General features: G+C 39.6%; 1 protein-coding gene and 1 non-coding gene across 5 annotated transcripts in view; one reads left to right on the plus strand and one right to left on the minus strand.

Moving 5' to 3' along the window:
- The window catches only part of LOC132659055 (probable ubiquitin carboxyl-terminal hydrolase FAF-X), a 140,898-nt gene extending 120,141 nt beyond the window's left edge, over window positions 1-20,757 (minus strand). For all 4 annotated transcript variants that reach the window (XM_060408678.1, XM_060408676.1, XM_060408677.1 and 1 more), the window contains exon 1: window positions 20,399-20,757. The gene's annotated coding sequence lies outside the window, so the exon portion shown is untranslated. The remainder of the gene's footprint in view (window positions 1-20,398) is intronic.
- TRNAS-GGA (transfer RNA serine (anticodon GGA)) lies at window positions 5,035-5,106 on the plus strand. The gene has a single exon. It is a non-coding gene; the product is annotated as a tRNA-Ser (tRNA).
- Window positions 20,758-21,287: the final 530 nt, after the last annotated feature.

Below are 21,287 nucleotides of genomic sequence, written 5' to 3' on the forward strand. Positions count from 1 at the left end.
CACTAAAGCTTCCACAATATAAAAACCATTAGAATTAATGGTTTTAGTAAAGTTTCAGGTACAAAAGTCAACACCCTAAAAACCAGTCCACTAAAAATAAAAAAAGAATCCAGAAAGGAAATTAAGAAGAGAATTCTATTTGAACATTAAAAAAAGAATAAAATACTTAAGAATAAACTTAAAGAAAAAAGGTTACACATACCCAGATAAACTACATTTCTGAAAAAAATCAAAGAAACTATTAATAAATGGAAAGATAACCCATGTCACAGATTACAGGACTTATTAATAAAGTATCAAATCTAGGTACAGCAGATAAGAATCTGCCTCCCACTGCACAAGACATGGGTTTGATCCCTGGCCTAGGAAGATTGCACATGTCAGCTACATGTCAGCTACAGAGCCACCACAATGAGATGCTCACAACCACAGTGAAGAGCAGCCCTGTCTGAGTCAACTAGAGAAAGCTTGCGTGCAGCAACAGAGACTCGGCGCAGCCAAAAATAAATAAATAATGAAAAACAATGTCAATCTAGGGACATCCTTGGTGGTCCAGTGGCAAGACTCTGTTCCCAACACAAGGTCCCGGGTTCCTTCCCTGGTCAGGGTGCTAGATCCCACATGATCCAACTAAAGAGTTTGCAGGCTACGACTAAAATATGCTGCAACTAAGAGCCGATGCAGCCAACTAAATAAATAACTTTAAACTGATTTAAAAATTTAGAAGATGTCAATCTGTAGAATCAATGAAATCCCAATCAATATACCAATAGCTTTTTTGTACATAAACATTCATCATAAAATTCAAATGTAATCTCAAGTCAACTCAGTTAAAACAATTTTGAAAAAGAACAAAGCTGAAGGTGTCAAACTTCCTGATTCAAAACAAACTACAGGGCTTATGGTTCAAGATGGTGGAGCAGAAGCCAAGTGCACACATCTTCTCCTGCAAGAGCAACAAAATCACAATGAATTGTTTACCAACATGGACAGAAGGACACTGGAACCCACCACAAAAAGATAATGTCCAAAGACAAAGAAGCCACAGTGAGATAGCAGGAAGGGCACATTAATGGTAAATTCAAGTATCATCCCACCAGGCGGGTGACCCACAAACTGGAGAGCAATAATACCAAAAAAGTTCTCCCACTGTTATGAAGGTTCTGAACTCACATCAGGCTTCCCACCCTGAGACCTGACAAAAGGACTGGGAATTCCCAGGGAATCTGACCTTTAATGCTGGTGGGATTTGATTAAAAGACTTCCACAAGACTGGGGCAACCAGAGAACTTCAATCTTGGAGGATACAAACAAAATCTTGAGTGCACCAAGACCCAGAGAAAAGGAGCAATGACTCCGCAGGAGACTGAACCAAAACCACCTGCTAGTGTTGCAAAAATTCCAGAGAAGGCATGATCAGCAGGGGCTCACACAGGGACAGCGAGGAAGGAACCTTCCCCTTGGCATAAACCCACCTGGAGTTCATCATTAACCCTACCACAGAGCCCAGAGTACCCAGGGCTGGGTTACCTCAGGCCAAACAACTAGCAGGGAGGGAGTGCAACCTCACTCATCAGTAGATAACTGGACTAAGGCTTTAGACAGCAAGGCCCTCCCACAAGAGGAAGACCCAGATTTTCACACCACCAGACCCTCTCATTTAGGCATCAGTGAACTAAAATGGACCAGAATGGGAAAATTTAATTCAGATGACCATTACATCTATTATGTGGGCAGGGATCCCTTAGAAGAAATGGAAAAGTCTTCACAGCCAACAAATGAGTTTGAAATGCAGTACTACAGTGCAATCTCAAAAATGAAACAATGATATCTATTCATTTCCAAATTAAATGTAATTAAATTCACATTCAATATAACAGTAATCCAAGTCTATGCCCCAAGCATTAATGCTGAAGAAGCTGAACAGTTTTAGGAACACCTACAAGATCTTCTAGAACTAACACCCCCCCAAAAAATGTCCTTTTCATCACACGGGACTGGAACACAAAAGGAAGTCAAGAGATAGCTGGAGTAACAGGCATGTTTAGCCTTGGAGTACAAAATGAAGCAGGGCAAAGGTTAACAGAGTTAGCCAAGAGAACTCACTGACACCCTCTTCTAATATACCAAGAGAAAACTCTACACATGGATATCACGATATGGTCAATACCAAAATCATATTTATTATATTCTTTGCAGCAGAAGATGAAGAAGCTGTATACAGTCAGAAAAAACAAGACTAGGAGCTGACTATGGCTCAGATCATGAACTCCTTACTACCAAATTCAGAAGACCAATCAGGTATGCCCTACCTAAGTCAAATTCCTTATGATTATACACTGGAAGAGACAAATAGATTCAACTGATTAGATCTGATAGCTCAAGGGTGTACAAAGCACTACAGATTGAGGTTCGTGACACTGTAGAGGAGTTAGTGATCAAGACTATCCCCAAGAGAAAGAAATGCAACAATGCAAAATGCTTGTCGGAGAAGGCATTACAAACAGCTGAGAGAAGAGAAGCTAAAGCCAAAGAAGAAAAGGAAAGATATACCCATCTGCATTCAGAGCAAAGAGAGATCAGAAAGCCTTCTTCAGTGATCAGTGCAAAGAAATAAGACAAAAATAAGAGAATGGGAAAGACTTCTTCTCCAAGAAACAGAGATATCAAAGGAACATTTCATGCAAAGATGGGAACAATAAAGGATAGAAACAGCATGCACCTAAACAGAAGCAGAAGATATTAAAGACAGATGACACAAATACACAGGAGAACTATACAAAAAATATCTTAACAACCCAGATAACCATGATGGTATGTATGATCACTCACTTAGAGCCAGACATCCTGGAATGTGAAGTCAAGTGGGCCATAGGAAGTATCACTACAAACAGAGCTAGTGGAGGTGATGGAATTCCAGTTGAGCTATTTCAGGTCCTAAAAGATGATGCTGTTAAAAGTGCTGCACTCAGTATACCAGCAAATTTGAAAACTCAGCAGGGCCACAGGACTGGAAAAGGTCAGTTTTTGTTCCAATCCCAAAGAACAGCAAGGCCAAAGAATGTTCAAACTAAGGCACAACTGCATTCATCTCTCATGCTAGCAAAGAAATGCTCCAAATTCTTCAAGTCAGGCTTCAACAGTATGTGAGCCAAGAACTTCCAGATGTTCAAGATGGATTTAGAAAAGGTAGAGGGATCAGAGATCAAAATGCCAACATCCTCAGGATCATCAAAAATCAAGAGTTCCAGAAAAACACCTACTTCTGCTTTATTGACTACACCAAAGCCTCTGACTATGCGGATCAAGACAAACTGTGGAACATTTTTAAAGAGATGGGAATACCAAACCAGCTTACCTGCCTCCTGAGAAATCTGTAAGAAGCAACAGTTAGAACCAGACATGGAACAACAGACTGATTCAAACTGGAAAAGGAGTACATCAAGGCCATGTATTCTCATCCTGCTTATGTAACTTACATGCACAGTACATCATGTGAAATGCAGGGGTGGATGAAACACAAGCTTAAATTAAGAAGAGAAATGTCAATAACATATATGCAGATGACACCACCCGTATGGCAGAAAGCAAAGAAGACCTAAAGAGCCTCTTGATGAAAGGGAAAGAGGAGAGTGAAAACGTTGAGTTAAAACTCAATATTCAAAAAAAGAAAATCATGGCATCTGGTCTCATCATTTCATGGCAAACAGATGGAAACAGTGAGAGACTTTATTTTCTTGGGCTCCAAAATCAATGCAGATGGTGACTGCAGCCATGAAGTTAAAAGACACCTGCTTCTTAGAAGAAGAGCTACGACCAACCTAGACAGCATTTTAAAAAGAAGAGACATTACTTTGCCAGCAAAGGTCCATCTAGACAAAGCTATGGTCTTTCCAGTAGTCACGCACAGATGTGAGAGCTGGACTACAGAAAAGCGGAGAACGGAAGAATTGATGCCTTTGAACTGTGGTGTTGGAAAAGACTGTTGAGAGTCCCTTGGACTGCAAGGAGATCAAACCAGTCAATCCTCAAGGAAATCAGTCCTGGATATTTATTGGAAAGACAGATGCTGAAGCTGAAACTCCAAGTTTGGTCACCTGTTGGGAAGAACTGACTCAAAAGAAAACACCTTGAATGCTGTGAAAGATTGAAGGCAGGAGGCAGACAACAGAGGATAAGTTGGTGTATGGTATCACCAACTCAATGGACCTGAGTTTGAGCAAGCAGGGAAGCCTGGTATGTTGCAGTCCACAGGGTCACAAAGAGCTGAACATCACTGAGGAACTGAACTGATTTACACACAATGGAATTCTATTCAGCCTAAGAAAAAGTAAACTCTGGGATATGTGGCAACACAGATAAGCCCTGAGGACACTATGTCAAGTGGAATAACCCAATCACAGAAGGATGAATAATGTAGGATTCCACTTGAACTATGTAATCAAATTCATAGAGATAGAAAGTAGAAAAGTAGTTGCAAGCAGCTGGGAGAAAAGGGCAATGTTTAATGAGTTTATTTCAGTTTTACAGGATGAATAAACTTCTGGAAATGAATGGTGTTAGTTGTATAACAATGTAAATGGACTTATTCTGTCCTCATTGTACTTTAGATTTGCATTTCCCTAAAAACTGGTGATGTTGAGTATCTTTCCATGTGTCTCTTGGCTATCTGAAGGTCTTCTCTGGAGAAATGTCTATTTAGATATTCCATCCACTTTTTGATTGGGTTGTTTGTTTTAATATTGAGTTGCATGAGCTGCTTGTATTTTAGAAAGAAACCTTTGTCAGTTGCTTTGTTTGCACATATTTTCAAGTATTTGTAAATGGATCTTTTTCTCATTCTGAGGGCTGTCTTTTCACATTGTTTATGGTTTCTTTTCTGTGTAGAAGCTTTTAAGTTTAATTAGGTCCCATTTGTTTATGTTTTTATCTTCATTACTCTAGGAAGCGGGTCAAAAAAGATCTGACTGAGGTTTCTATCAAAGAGTGTTTTTCCTATGTTTGCCTTTAAGAATTTACACCAGCCTAGGTGCTTCCCTGGTGGCTCAGAGGTTAAAGCTTCTGCCTGGAATGCAGGAGACCCGGGTTCGATCCCTGGGTCGGGAAGGTCCCCTGGAGAAGGCAATGGTCAACCCACTCCAGTACTCTTGCCTGGAGAATCCCATGAAGGGAGGAGCCTGGTAGGCTACAGTCCATGGGGTCACAAAGAGTCAGACACGACTGAGCGACTTCACTTTACATTTAGGTCTTTAATCCAGTTTATTTTTGTGTGGCTGGGGAGCCGTTCTAATTTCATTCTTTTACATGTAGCTGTCCAGTTTCCTAAGCACCACTTACTGAAGAGACTATCTTGTCTTCACTGTATATTCTTGTCACGTTGTTACAGATTAGGTAAGCAGAGGTGTGAGCATTTACCTCTGGGCTTTCCATCCTGTACCATTCATCTGTATTTCTATTTCTGTGTCAGTACCATACTGTCTTGATTACTGTAGCTTTGTGGTATAATGTTACTAAATTGCATAACTGAAACAGGAAAATGGAAAATTTTCTTCTGCATGTTTTATTTTAATTTAAATAGTAGATACATAATCTGGACTTAGAAGATGCAAGCAGTATGAAACACAAAAGCTCAAGCTATATTTATCCTTCATAATGCTACCTAAACCTTACTCCTCTTGCACACATTTTGCAACTGTAAGCATTAATATCAACTATTTTGAATATAAAACATAAGTCAATTAAATGTTTAAGCATATATAAAAAAATATTTATTCTGTATTATAATTCAGTGGCATTGTAAGCCCTATGCAAATTAAAAGAAAGTACAAAAATACTTACTTCTAAATTAGTATTTAATTTTAATAAGGGTATTTAAAATTAAAATGAATTGCTACAGCACATTCAATAAGATTAAGGCTCATCTGTAAGACTTGTAGTCTGGAAGAAGATTGTCAACAAAAGCAGCAATTCTTTAACTGTTTTTTTTTCCTCCTGCCATGTATGATAAGCCTCATATACAATGTACAGGCTTACTAACATATGTCTATAGTCATAAAGATGCAATGCTAAAATGCAAACCTCTACAAAAAGTTTATATTGAACATTACATACAAATGAATGGTTTCTCAAGATGGTTATAAGCCTAGCTGGTAACAGTGGACAATTAATTAACCACCTAGAAGTGAACTTAAGAGTTTTTCCTCCTCTCATAAAAACAAAAATATGAATAAGAATCCTATTTTCAGTAGAAAGAATTTGAATATAACTTTTAAGTAACATTTTTCCCATCATGTTTAAGTTTTACTCCCAATGTTATTTCTGAGACTTTTAATCTGTACTCATTCTTTTTACTCCTTTTATTTAACTCATTTTTTACAATATTGCGCTGTTTACAACAGTGTGAATCAGCCATGTTGCTGTTCAGCCACTAAGTCATGCCTGACTCTCTGGAACCTCATGAACTACAGCATGCCAGGCTTCCTTGTCCTTCACTATCTCTGGAGTTTGCTTAAATTCATATCCACTGAGTCAGTGATTTTATACATATATCCCCTCCCTCATGAATCTTCCTCCCCTCCCACCATACTATTCCTCTAGGTCACCACAGTGCAACTGCTTGAGCTCCCTGTTTACAGCAGCTTCCCACCACTTACCTATTTTACAAATGACAGTGTATATATATATTGCAATGCTACTCTCTCAATTCATCTCATTCTCTCTTTCTCCACCTTTGAACTCAAATGGTTGCTTTGTCAGAGGTATCCTTCACAAGTGTCATCAAATCCCCTTATATTCAGCTCTCAAAGCCTGTTGTGCTGCACTTCCTGTTTTGAGCATCTATGACTATCCCTCTGTAAAATGATAGGACAAACTACGTAACGATGCCAGTGGCTTTATTTTGTTCAGCGTGAACCCCAAGAAGCCTATAAGCTATGTCAAATGTTCCACCAATCTAGCAACCACTACCAAAATTTCACAAAGAAACGCTGAAAATCACTGACTCCCAATCTTTTTATATCTTTTGCAACTGTATGCACTAATTGATGCTAAGAAATTTCTCACCACAAATCCAGAATCTTATTCTCATATATAAATTAAAAACAATCTCTGACTCATTTTTCATTCATTTCTTCCCTCAAAATCTAGAAACTTTGGGATCTGTAATGGGCACCAAACTAGAACATTAAATCAATTACCCTTATTTAGTCCCCATACACAGAATACCAAAATGATAGCTTTATTCTCCTTACTGAAGTACTTATCACACACTGCTGGGGAGAATGAAAAAATGGTAGTCCTTCATTTTAAAAGACAATTTTACAGCTTCTTACTAAAGTAAAAATAGGTTTGCCATACAACCCAGCAATCATACTCTTGGTTATTCAGCCAAACAAAAACTTAACTCCTAACAAAAACTTGCACATAAACATTTTGAGCAGCTCTACTCACATTTGCCAAAAACTGGAAGCAACCAAAATGTCCTTCAAAAAGTTAATGACTGCGGCAACAAAAAACAGTAGAATATTATTCATAGATAAATGGCACACTAACCAACAAAAAGACATAGCGAAATCTCAAATCCACGCTGTTCTAAGTGGTTTCTTTAATCAGTTTCAAGAGACAACATTCTGAAACATTCTAAGTAACATTCTGGAAAATGCAATACTATAGAGACAGCAAAATTGACAGCGGCTGCTAAGTATTGAGCAAGAGGGAAGAAGAAATGAATGAGTAGAGAACAGCACATTTTAAGCAACTGGAACATTCCCATATGATATAATGATGATATATTTGTCCTAACCCATAGAGCTCTAAAATATAGAATGAACTCTACATAAACTATGGTCCCTTGTTAATGTATCAATACAGATTTATGCACTGCAACAAACATACTAAAGTAAGCTGTAAACAACAGAAGAGGGCAAATAAGAACTGTTGTCTAGGTAATTTTCCTACAAACCTAAAAATCCCTTCAGTTCAGTTCAGTCACTCAGTTGTGTCCAACTCTTTGCAACCTCATGAATCACACAGCATGCCAGGCTTCCCTGTCCATACCATCTCCCAGAGTTTACTCAAACTCACATCCATCGAGTTGAAGCCATCAAGCCATCTCATCCTCTGTCATCCCTGTCTCCTCCTCCCCCCAATCCTTCCCAGCATCAGAGTCTTTTCCAATGAGTCAACTCTTAGCATGAGGTGGACAAAGTACTGGAGTTTCAGCTTCAGCATCAGTCCTTCCAAAGAACATCCAGGACTGATCTCATTTAGAATGGACTGGTTGGATCTCCTTGCAGTCCATCGGACTCTCAAGAGTCTTCTCCAACACCACAGTTCTAAAGCATCAATTCTTCAGCGCTCAGCTTTCTTCACAGTCCAACTCTCACATCTATACATGACCACTAGAAAAACCATAACCTTGACTAGACAGACCTTTGTTGGCCAAGTAATGTCTCTGCTTTTCAATATGCTATCTAGGTTGGTCATAACTTTCCTTTGAAGGAGTAAAGCGTCTTTTACTTTCATGGCTGCAATCACCACCTGCAGTGATTTTGAAGCCCAGAAAAATAAAGTCTGACACTTTTTCAACTGTTTCCCCATCTATTTCCCATGAAGTGATGGGACTAGATGTCATGATCTTTGTTTCCTTTAAGCTAACTTTTTCGCTTTCCACTTTCACTTTCCTCAAGAGGCTTTTTAGTTCCTCTTCACTTTCTGCCATAAGGGCAGTGTCATCTGCCCATCTGAGGTTACTGATATTTCTCCCGGCAATCTTGATTTCAGCTGTGCTTCTTCTGGCCCAGCATTTCTCATGATGTATTCTGCATGTAAGTTAAATAAAAAGGGTGACAATATACAGCCTTGACATACTCCTTTTCTTATTTGCAACCAGTCTGTTGTTCCACGTACAGTTCTAACTGTTGCTTCCTGACCTGCACATAGGTTACTCAAGAGGCAGATCAGGTGGTCTGGTATTTCCATCTCTTTCAGAATTTTCCACAGTTTATTGCAATCCGCACAGTCAGAGGCTTTGGTATGGTCAATAAACCAGAAATGGATGTTTTTCTGGAACTCTCTTGCTTTTTCAATCATCCAGCGGATGTTGGCAATTAAATCTCTGGTTCCTCTTCCTTTTCTAAAACCAGCTTGAACATCTGGAAGTTTACGGTTCACATATTGCTGAAGCCTGGCTTGGAGAATTTTGAGCGTTACTTTATAAGCATGTGAGATGACTACAACTGTCCAGTAGTTTGAGCATTCTTTGGCATTGCCTTTCTTTGGGATTGGAATGAAAACTGACCTTTTCCAGTCCTGTGGCCACTGCTGAGTTTTCCAAATTTGCTGGCATATTGAGTGCAGCATTTTCATAGCATCATCTTTAAGGACCTGAAATAGCTCAACTGGAATTCCATCACCTCCACTAGCTTTGTTCATAGTGATGCTTCCTAAGGCCCACTTGACTTCACATTCCAGGATGTCTGGCTCTAGGTAATACTCCCTTACAAAATAGCTATTAAAATTTTTTCCACTTTGAAAATAATATATTTCCACTTTCACAATAATATTCATTAACATGTAACTGGGTTTCAAATGGAACATTGAAAATATTTTAATCTACAACTTAAATTTTAAAACATGGTAAATATTAGGAGATAACACAGAGAAACTAAAACTTCCTAAGATTCTCAAAACCTTTTACAATGTTAAGGGCATGAAACCAAAAAAGTGTTAACTGCTAACCTGTTAAGAAATCCAACATTCAAAGTAAGAAGCTTCTTCTAATTCTCTTTTAGTGATAAAAAAAAAAAACAAAGAATCAACATAAAATTTTACACACAACTATCTAAAACAAAGTGTCAGGCTTTATTTTGGGGGGCTCGAAAATCACTGCAGATGGTGACTGCAGCCATGAAATTAAAAGACGCTTACTCCTTTGAAGGAAAGTTATGACCAATCTAGATAGCATATTCAAAAGCAGAGACATTAATTTGCCAACAAAGGTAAGTCTAGTCAAGGCTATGGTTTTTCCACTGGTCATGTATGGATGTGAGAGTTGGACTGTGAAGAAAGCTGAGCGCTGAAGAATTGAACTGTGGTATTGGAGGAGACTCTTGAGAGTCCCTTGGACTGCAAAGAGATCCAACCAGTCCATTCTGAAGGAGATCAGTCCTGGATGTTCTTTGGAAGGAATGATGCTGAAGCTGAAACTCCAGTACTTTGTCCACCTCATGCGAAGAGGTGACTCATTGGAAAAGACTCTGATGCTGGGAGGGGTTGGGGGCCGGAGGAGTAGGGGACAACAGAGGATGAGATGGCTGGATGGCATCACTGACTCGATGGACGTGAGTCTGAGTGAACTCCGGGAGTTGGTGATGCACTGGGAGGCCTGGTGTGCAGCAATTCATGATCCACAAAGAGTCGGACACGACTAAGCAACTGAACTAAACTGAACTGATCTACAACAAGATCAAAGCGCTGTATGTCTCTACTCTTTTTAATGAGAAAAAACTAAGATTTCTCTTAATACATTACTTTTTAGCACCATTAATATTCTTCACACTCAGCAAAAGTATTCTCAGCAAGGCAACCAACATTTTATTTGCTCCAGAACAGGAAGTAGCACTAGATGGCCCCTACCGACAGTCAGTCCTATGAGTAAGTCATTGGTCCAACTGTCAAGCCTTCAGGTAGAAGACTGCTACCATTGCTGACACTCGGAGTACAATATCTAGAGATAGCCTGAACCAGAACTATCAATAGTGTTAAAGGAATAAACACAACTTGAGAGTTATAGTAAGATAAGATAGCAACCATCATAGCTCAGTTGGTAAAGAATCTCCAGGAATGCAGGAGACCTGGGTTCAATCCTTGGGTTGGGAAAATCTCCTGGAAATCTACTGGACTTCCCTGGGTTGGGAAGATCTCCTGGTAGATCTACTGGAGATCCCATTCCAGTATTCTGGCCTGGAGAACTCCAGTTCATGAGGTCACAAAAAGATAGAAACAACTGACTGACTGTCACTTCACTTTCAAGATAGCAAAAAGTGAGTCTATTTTACTTGCCCATACCTTGAAGCATTTGGGATCTTAGTTTCCAGATAAGGAACCGAAAACCCATGTTCCCTGCAGTGGAAGCTCAGAGACTTAAACACTGGACCACTAGGGAAGTCTCTTAAGTCTCTAATTTTAAGGTTAAATAACTCACAAACTGGTTGAACCACTAGTAATGCAACCCAAGATATCTTAACAAACAGAAGGATACTTGTATTAACTACCGAACTCCCCCTCCACTTGTCACATATGCTGATCTCAAATTACATAACTTCACTCCAGACCACCAAGAACTCCACTCAAGAGACATTACAGAAAAATTTCTGAATGGCATATACTATAGCACTGTTTCTTTAGATTCTTTAATAACCAGTAAATCAATAATATGGACTTCCCTGGTGGCTCAGATGGTAAAGCATCTGTCTACAAGGTGGGAGACCCAGGTTCGATCCCTGGGTTGGGAAGATCCCCTGGAGAAGGAAATGGCAATCCACTTCAGGACTATTGCCTGGAGAATCCCACGGACAGAGGAGCCTGGTAGGCTACAGTCCATGGGGTTGCAAAGAGTCAGACACGACTGAGCGACTTCACTTTTACTAAATCAATAATATATTGATAATTCGTTAACAATGTGATAAAGTAATTTAGATTATGTAACAACAATCCCTGGGAGTCTAAATAATCACTGTATAAATGTTAAGTAAAAATTCAGTTATTCAATAATATTTAGCAAGTAAGAGCTACTACAAATGGATTTAAATTTGAAGAAATAAAGTTGCTTTTAAGGCAGGACAGCAAGGAGATCAAACCTGTCAATTCTAAAGGGGATCAGCCCTGAATATCCACTGGAAGGACTGATGCTAAAATTCAAAGTATTGGAATATTTTGCAAAAAGTAATACAAACAGCTGACGGACTGGAAAAGACTTCGATGCTGGAAACATTAAGGGCCAGGGGAGAAGGGAGTGACAGGATGAGATGGCTGGGTGGCATCACTGACTTAACAGACATGAGTTCAAGCAAACTGCAGGAGATAGTGAAAGACAGGAAGCCTGGTGTGCTGCAGTTCATGAGATTGCAAAGAATCGTATACAACTTAGCAACTGAATGACAAAGGCAGCAAAGAAAATTTCTAAACACAAAATTCTCCCCGTGTTGTATGAGTCACCACCTCCTCCCTCCTCTCTAGTCTGCATCTGTACTACACATTTACTGGATTCCCTAAGAAGACACAGAATGGCCTCAAAACCCAGAAAGGGGGGAAAAGGCAATTTATTCCTGGCACCAGTAAACTAATTAGTAGCAAATAATATTTCTGCCTTGTTGGCAATGTAAACTGCCAATATATTACTTTGATGAGTTAACACAGGAGAGAAAAGGAAGATAAAACAGGGTTCTATCTATAGCACCATTAGCTGAAAGGAAGCCAGGAAAGCATCCCATGATTCTCTTTCTGCTAATGTAATTTCCACAAAGCCAGCACTGAGGATTACTAAACTAATCCTTTACCGACAACAATTCAAAGCCGTTTCCACAGCTCAGATAACACCCTCTCCTAACAAGGAATGGATATACCTGTGGACACTACTACATTAGTCTCGTCTAACTCTGAGCCCCTCTACCTCCAGCTCACAAGATGAGTGAGTGAGTGAAGTCACTCAGTCGTGTCCGACTCTTTGCAACTGTAGCCTACAAGGCTCCTCTGTCCATGGAATTTTCCAGATAAGAGTACTGGAGTGGGTTACCATTTCCTTCTCCAGGGGATATTCCCGACCCAGGGATTGAACCCGGGTCTCCCGCACTGCAGGCAGACGCTTTACCATCTTAGCCACCAATAGCCCTCAAGCTAAGGGGATGCAAACTTAACTATGATTCCAAACAACTTGCAGACCAAGGCATCTCAGTACTATAAACACCAAATAATTCTCGGGGTTGGAGATATTTTGTGAATTGCAAGATGCTTAGCAACATCTCTGTTCTCTAACCACTGAACTTGCCAACCAGTCCAAGCCAATTCCTCTCACCACTCTGATCATTATAGTCAAAAGTACTATGAGGACTTCCCTGGTGACCCAGTGGTTAAGAATCCACCTTGTAATGCAGGGGACAGTAGTTATATCCCCGGTCTGGGAAGATCCCACAAGCTGCTGAGCAACTAAGCCCAAGCGCCACAAGAGAAGTCACCTTAATGAAAAGCCCATGCACCACAACTACAGAGTAGTCCCCTGCTCACCACAACCAGAGAATGTCCACATACAACAAAGACTCAGGGCAGTCAAAAAGTATAAAATAAAAATTTTTTTTAAGTATTTCTAGACATTACTCAACATCTTAGCCCAAAATGAAAACTACTGCTGTACTAAATTATATGAAAGTGAAAAGTGAAAGTGAAGCCGCTCAGTCCTGTCCGACTCTTGCGACCTCACGGACTGCAGCCTACCAGGCTTCTCCGTCCATGGGATTTTCCAGGCAAGAATACCGGAGTGGGTTGCCATTTCCTCCTCCAGGAGATCGGCCCGACCCAGGGATTGAACCTGGGTCTCCCTCATTATAGGCAGACACTTTACCGTCTGAGCCACTAAGTCCTAAATTACATAAAGCATTCAGATAATCAGTTATTTTTATCCTGTTTCAATCAATTCTTATATATGCTATGGATAACAAACATATCAATCCCATATAGGAGATTATGATTATTTACAGAAAGGTCTGGGCAACTACCTCAAGTAAAACAGGAAACTACACTCAAATACAATTAATCAATCTCATATCAAAGGTGGAAACAGATACTAAATTCACAATGGGAAAACCTCCCTGACAGAGAAATAAAATATTGAGAGAGATATTTTAAAAAACCTGAGATGAGGACTTCCATGGTGGTTCAAAAGCTAAGATTCATTGGTCCCAATGTACACATCCTTGGTTTGATTCCTAGTCAGGGAAATAGATCCTACATGTTACAACTGAGAGTTGGAATGCCAAAACTGAAAATTCCACATGCTGCAACAAAAAACTAACAGACTCAAATAAGTGAATATTGAAAAAAAGAGAAAGAATCAAAGGCTATTTTAGTTATATGTGAACCATTCTGCAAACCTCAGCCACAGAAGATGAAAAATAACCAGTCTAAGAATAAGAAAAATCCTCCCCAAAAGAACAGAATGAAGTTATAAAATTGTAAACCTCCAGTTTACAAGGAAACACCTGAGTTAAAATAAATGGAGTACATAAAAGAATTTTTTGGTTATGTGTGAGGCTTTTAAGAGCTGGAAACACAAAGTTCTGTTAAAATTAACTTCGTCATGGGTGTTTTAAGCAGTATAGTGAGAAGTCTGGGGGAGGAAGCAGCAGCAGTATTTGACACAGAGACAAGGATTATGAATCTTCCAGGTGGAATGAGCAGATAGTATATACCTAAACACTAAAACCTTAAGGAAATAGAAAAAAAACAGGAAATTTTTATTAAACTGAAATACACAGCAACTAACAAAAATTTTGATTCAAGGTGATATTCAAGTCTTTACCAAAACCAAAATGATCACAGCGTATGTAACCAAAACAGCAGACAATCTAAAAAGGGCATCAAGTGGAAGATTAACTATATCACAATACATTTATAAAATGGAGTATTAACAGGCCTGAATAATCCTACTTATAGATAACTTTCTAAATGACAAAGTAAGTACTAACTTGTACCTACAGTATTTTCACTTATTTTTTAAAAGTGAACACAAAACAACACCTAATCATATGATTGTTTCTACATGGTGCTATCAGAGAGAAAATATTTGCACACAACTGTTTTGTCTTCTACTTCTCTTTTATGGGGTCCAAAACTTTTCAATCATCAACAATAAACATAACTTTAATAGACACATGCACCCCAAATACACACATTGTGCGTAAGTGTTTAGAATACAAATATACACATTGCACGTAAGTGTTTAGAATAAAATGTAGGCTACACTGGAAATATACTCAAGGCCAAGGGCTCTCTGAGTATCCTTTAAGACCAGAAGTTTCAGCACCACCTGAGAACTTATCAGAAATGCAGAATCTCAAGAGTACCACTCTAGGCTAAAATGAGTCACTCAGTCATGTCCAATTCTTTGAGACTCCATGGACTGTGGAATTCTCCAGGCCAGAATACTGGAATGGGTAGCCTTTCCCTTCTCCAGGGTATCTTTCCAACCCAGGTTTTCCACATTGCAGGGGGATTCTTTACCAGCTAAGCCAGAAGGGATGACCAAAAACACTGGCGTGGGCAGCCTATCCATTCTCCAGAGGATCTTCCCAACCCAGGAATCAAACCAGGGTCTTCCACGGAGTCTTTACAACTGAGCTGTCATCTAAAAATCTAAGGACAGCGTACAACTATGTATTTTTACAAGTAAATTTTTCTATACATTTCCTGGAACACAAAGGACTACTATTTTACATTCCTGAAAAACTACATCAAAAACGACAAAATTTCTCAACAATAAAAACATAATCTGTCCATCAGCAGACAAAAGGGTAAGGAAGCTGTGGTACATATATACAATGGAGTATTACTCAGCCATTAAAAAGAATACATTTGAATCAGTTCTAATGAGGTGGATGAAACTGGAGCCAATTATACAGAATGAAGTAAGCCAGAAAGAAAAACATCAATACAGTATACTAACACATATATATGGAATTTAGAAAGATGGTAATGATACGAGACAACAAAGGAGACACAGATTTTTGAAGAACAGATTAAAGAACAGACTTTTGGACTCTGTGGGAGAGAGAGAGGGTGGGATGAATTGGGAGAATGGCACTGAAACATGTATACTATCGTGTAAGAAACAAATCACTAGTCTAGGTTCGATATAGGATACAGGATGCTTGGGGCTGGTGCACTGAGATGACCCAGAGATATGGGGAGGGTGGTGGGAGGGGGGTTCAGGGTTGGGAACTCATGTACACCTGTGGTGGATTCATGTCAATGTATGGCAAAACCAGTACAGTATTGTAAAGTAAAAAAAATAAAAATTTTAAAAAAATAAAAATAAAAAAATTTTAAAAATTTTAAAATAAATAAAAAAACATACTCTGGACTTCCCTGGTGATCCAGTGGCTAAAACTGTGCTCTCAATACAGGGAGCCTGGGTTTGATCCCTGGTCAGGGAACTAGATCCCACATGCCATAACCAGGGCTTGTCACAGCCATACAAATAAAATACTAATATATATATATATATATATTTTTTCATATATATATATGAATTGGGACTTCCCTGGTAGCTCAGACAGTAAAGTGTCTGCCTACAATGCAGGAGACCTGGGTTCAATCCCTGGGTCAGGAAGATCTCCTGGAGAAGGAAATGGCAACCCATTCCAATATTATGCCTGAAAAATCCCACTGACAGAGGAGCCAGGTAGGCCACAGTCCATGGGGTTGCAAAGAGCTGGCCACGACTGAGCGACTTCACAAATAAAGTTATCCAAACATTTTTAAAAATAAACTCACCAATTAAAATATTCTGTATGTGTTGGGAGCCACAGGAAAAGAGAACTTTAACTCTGTTGAATACACATCTCTGTGGCTACTTCTCAGTACCGAAATAATTTAATAATCTTTAAAACAATATTACCAAAAAAACTTTAATCAAACCTGAGTCTATTCTGATTGTCACGTTTCAATGTTTAAAGATGAAAAATACAAACCAATGATTATAGAATACTATGACAATAATTTGTACAAAAGATGGAATCACCACTAGCTGACCTCAGAACTAATCTTCAGGTCTGTGGAAAGAACAGTATCTTAATAAAATGATGCATACTAAGTGCTAAATAGCACTAACATAATTAAAATGCAAAAGTTAAAGTCGCTCAGTCCTGTCTGACTCTTTGCGATCCCATGGACCATATACAATCCATGGAATTCTCCAGGCCAAAATACTGGAGTGGGTAACCATTTCCTTCCCCAAGGGATCTTCCCAACCCAGGAATTGAACCCAGGTCTCCTGTACTGCAGATGGATTCTTTCAACTGAGCCACAAGTAAAGCCCTAAAATGCAAAACACAACTTTAAAAATGATGGTTTGTGCCTCAAATGGTAAAGAATCTTCTTGCAATGCACAAGAGCCAGGTTCAATCCCTGGATCAGAAGAGACGAAAATGGCAACCCACTCCAGTATTTTTACCTGGAAAATCCAGCAGACACAGGAACCTGGCAGGTACAGTCCATGGGATTGCAAAGAGTCAGACACTGAGTAACTAACCCACTACAAAATTAAAAACTGCATGCTTAGAAACAGTAACAAACTGTTGACAAACTAAGTGGGAGCTGTTGCTAGGGAGTTGGGAGCAGGGTGTAAAAACAATTACCAGGATATTTTGAAAGCTCCACAAGTGCTTTTAAGTTATCAGGGTAGAGCAAAAAACCCCTGTTAAAGTTTTCCCAAATACTGTCAGACTCTATATTGATAATCAATGTTTTTAAGGACACAACTTCTAACAGGGCAAAATGGAAGCTAAAGTTTTGAGTACTGAAATAAGGAAATACATCAAGATTCAGGAAACATACGGTAGAAGTAAAATGCAAAGGCAATATAAAAGTGTCACTCTCACAATGGCTGCCCAACAACTGTACTTAATACCACTGGAGATTTTCAGATGGCCCAGGAGTAAAAATCTGCCTGTCAAGCAGGAAATGCAGCCTCAATTCCTGCGCTGGGAAGAGCCCCTGGAGAAGGAAACCTGGGGAATCCCATAGACAGAAGAACCTGGTGGGATACAGTCCATGGGGTCACAAAAGAGTTTTATGACTCTTATGACGTGACTTAGCAACTAAACCACCATCACCACCACAATTTTTTTTAACAATTTAACTGTCACTGTCATTAGAATATAACTTATGCAGTGCTACTGTGACAATACACAAGACACATCAACATATCAAGTGTAGTTCAGAAATAAGCCCTTATTTATAAAACCTTTTTTAATATGTCAAATGATTTTCAACAAAGGTGCCAACACTACCGGAGGGTGAAAGAAAAATATTTGAACCACCTTCCACGAATCAACTGGATATCCACATGCGAAAGATGAATTTGGATCCCTTAATCACACAATACACAAGTTAACAAGGACAGCAGACCAAACATAAATACTTTGTAAAATCCATAAGAAATATGAACCTTTATGACCTTCAGCTAAGCAAAAATTTTGTGGCTAGACATGAAAAGTGATAAAAAGAAAAACACTAATAAACTGAACTTAATGACAATTAGAAACTACTGCATTTCTAAAGACACCATAAAGAACACAGATTAAGAGTAATACTGCAAGTCACATACCAGAAAAAAATACAATATAAACAGAAAAAAAATTTTTAAATGAGAGTTTAAATAGATATTTCTCCAAGTAAAGATATACAAACAGCCAACAAGTAGATAAGATTATGCTCAATATGACTAGTCAGTAGGAAATGCAAATTAACCACAGTAAGATACCACTACAAGTCCACTAGAATCAGTATAACCAGAAAATCAAAATTAGTCAAAACGGACTGGAAATCTCATAAACTGTTGGTAAGAATGTAAAATGGGGCAATCCTGTGGGGAACAAGACTGTACAGTTTAAATTAATCTTAAATTTAAATACAATCCAGTAATTCTGCTCCTAGGTACTAGCCAACCCAAAACCATATTGTTTCCACACCAAAGCTTGAAAAATATCCAATTTCAAACATAGTAAGCTGCATCAAAGAAAAATTATCCATGAAATCTGCTTTATCTTAGTTTAATATTGAAAATGCATTTCAAGGTAACCAGAAAAGAGACCCACTTCTACCCACTAATATGATTTACAGTAAAATCTACTCTTAAAAAAATTACTTTAGAACTTAGTCTTAAATGTAATTAATGTTTTGCTGTTATGCAGTCGCCACCGAAATTCTCTCTAAATTCATAAGAAACATTCAATATAATTAAGTCCAACCAAAAAAAGGAATAACATTTAAAATATCAAGATGATATAGCTTAAACTTTTATATATGGGAAAAATCCAAGAAAAATAGTTACAATCTACGTAATGTAGCTTGAAATTTATCAAATATAACATATAAAAAGGCGTCCTTTGAAATAATTATGGCAAATAGCTCCTAAATATTAAGACACTTAAGCTACATGCTTTAATTTCCGAATGAGCAGAACGAAAATTTAAACTAGGCACCGAAAGTTATTGTCAGAATATAATCTTACTTATAGGATATAATCTTTAATAAGACTAGAAAAAAAAAAAACTTTACTAAGAGCATACCAAATTGTTTTTTATGTACACAAATGTCATGCAGCTTTAACGAACGAATGCCTGCGTTCCCTGGTAAGAAAATGTTACAGGGCATATATCATTTAAAAAATACAGAATGCAAATTTAACCCGCATCTAAAAGCTAAAGCTCAATAAGGTTTAAAAAGCTCTTACATTACTTAAAACACCTGTAGGAGAATGTGCACAGTGGCATATTCAAGTAACATTTTAGCAGAATTTCGTAAGGATGTGCTACAGAACTGTAATATTTCATAATAACGAAAAATTTTGAATATTTGAAACGTAATGGATCACATAACAAAAATGAAATTGTATTACTTAAGAAACTGAGTGAAGCTACTATTTCTGTAGCAAAGAAAGAAAAAGGTAAAAGCAAATGTGAAACAGATATCTTCACCACCACAACTTCCATTAACCCTCAGCCATAATCACTTTGGTGTAGTATTAGGGAAGTGCACAAACGTCAAAATCTGACAGACATGCGGAGCTGGAGCCCAACTCCACTTCAAATCGCTCTGTCTCAGTGATGGCGTTTGCCGTTAAGTGCAACGAGGAGACCAATCTCCTCTGAGGATTGTGCCACAATTCCCGAAGGTGGGGCGGTTAGCCTCCCGGCACAGGAAAAAAAAAAAGCTTCCCCGAGGAAAAAAAAAAAGGGGGGGGGGGGACGGAGGTGGAGACAGAGACAAGAGCCATTTTCCTTTACAGTTCAAAACACAGGCACTTTTCTAGAGCGCCGGATCCGCACCCATTAGCGTGGTTAGAGACACTCCACCCGGGTGGAGGGCCGGCGCCCCCACCCCAACAAAAGGACGAAGATATACTTAACAAGCTCCAGCCGCTGAATCCCTGAGGAGGTGCGGAGGGGTGGCTCCTCACTGTTTAATGTAGGGCCTTTTACCTCAAGAACAAACTACGCAACAGCGAAAGAAAATACAAAGCTCAACCCCTAGTACCGGAAAAAAACTGCCACGGCCGACCTCCGGCCTGTAGCCTGAGGGAAAAAGGCCCTGCTCCCTACTCCACACGTTGCGGCCCTCTTACCTCTTTTCTTCCTCGCGGTGGCGTTTCTCTGTCCTTAGATGGGCTGCAGGTGGACCGTTTCTCCTGTTTAACGTCCGCTTAGTGCTCCCGCAGCTGCGGTTTCACCTTTTAGGGCCTGGTCTCTTCACTCCGACTCAGTCCTAGCTGCCAACGCCAACACTAAAATGAGCCGCTAACGCGGCAGTCTCCCGTAAAGGAGGAAGGCAACACAAGCAGTCAAGCTCCTGAAAGGCCTGGGAGCTGAGTGACGCTTGAAGGGGCTGGGCTCCACAAAACCCCTTAAGGGCGGGATACGAGGCCGCTGGAGTTCCAGAAATCGCTTGCCCCGGCCCTCTTCAATATGGCGGATTCAGCAAGCCAAAAAAAAAAAAAAAACGGCCGAACAACCGGCAACCGCGACGGCGCAAACTCCCACCAACCTCAGCGCCAGTTGGAGCCTCCAATATGACGCAGCGCGGCGCCGCTCCGCCCCCGCGAAGTCCCCGCTCTCGACTCCGCCTCCTAATCCTGCCTGCTGCTGCTGCTAAATCGCTTCAGCCGAGTCCGACTCTGTGCTACCCCATAGACGGCAGCCCACCAGGTTCCACAGTCCTTGGGATTCTCCAGGCAAGAACACTGGAATGGGTTGCCATTTCCTTCTCCAATGCATGAAAGTGAAAAGTGAAAGGGAAGTCGCTCAGTCGTGCCCAACTCTTCACGACCCCATGGACTGCAGCCCATTAGGCTCCTCCGTCCATGGGATTTTCCAGGCAAGAGTACTGGAGTGGGTTGCCATTGCCTTCTCCGCCTAATCCTGCCTAGTACCTGATCAATCCTCGGGAACTTACTTTAGCCCGTTCCCCTCCCCGAAGAAATTAAAAGACTCTTGCTCCTTGGAAGAAAAGTTATG

Source organism: Ovis aries, chromosome Y (assembly GCF_016772045.2).
Source record: "Ovis aries strain OAR_USU_Benz2616 breed Rambouillet chromosome Y, ARS-UI_Ramb_v3.0, whole genome shotgun sequence".
NCBI lineage: Eukaryota > Metazoa > Chordata > Mammalia > Artiodactyla > Bovidae > Ovis > Ovis aries.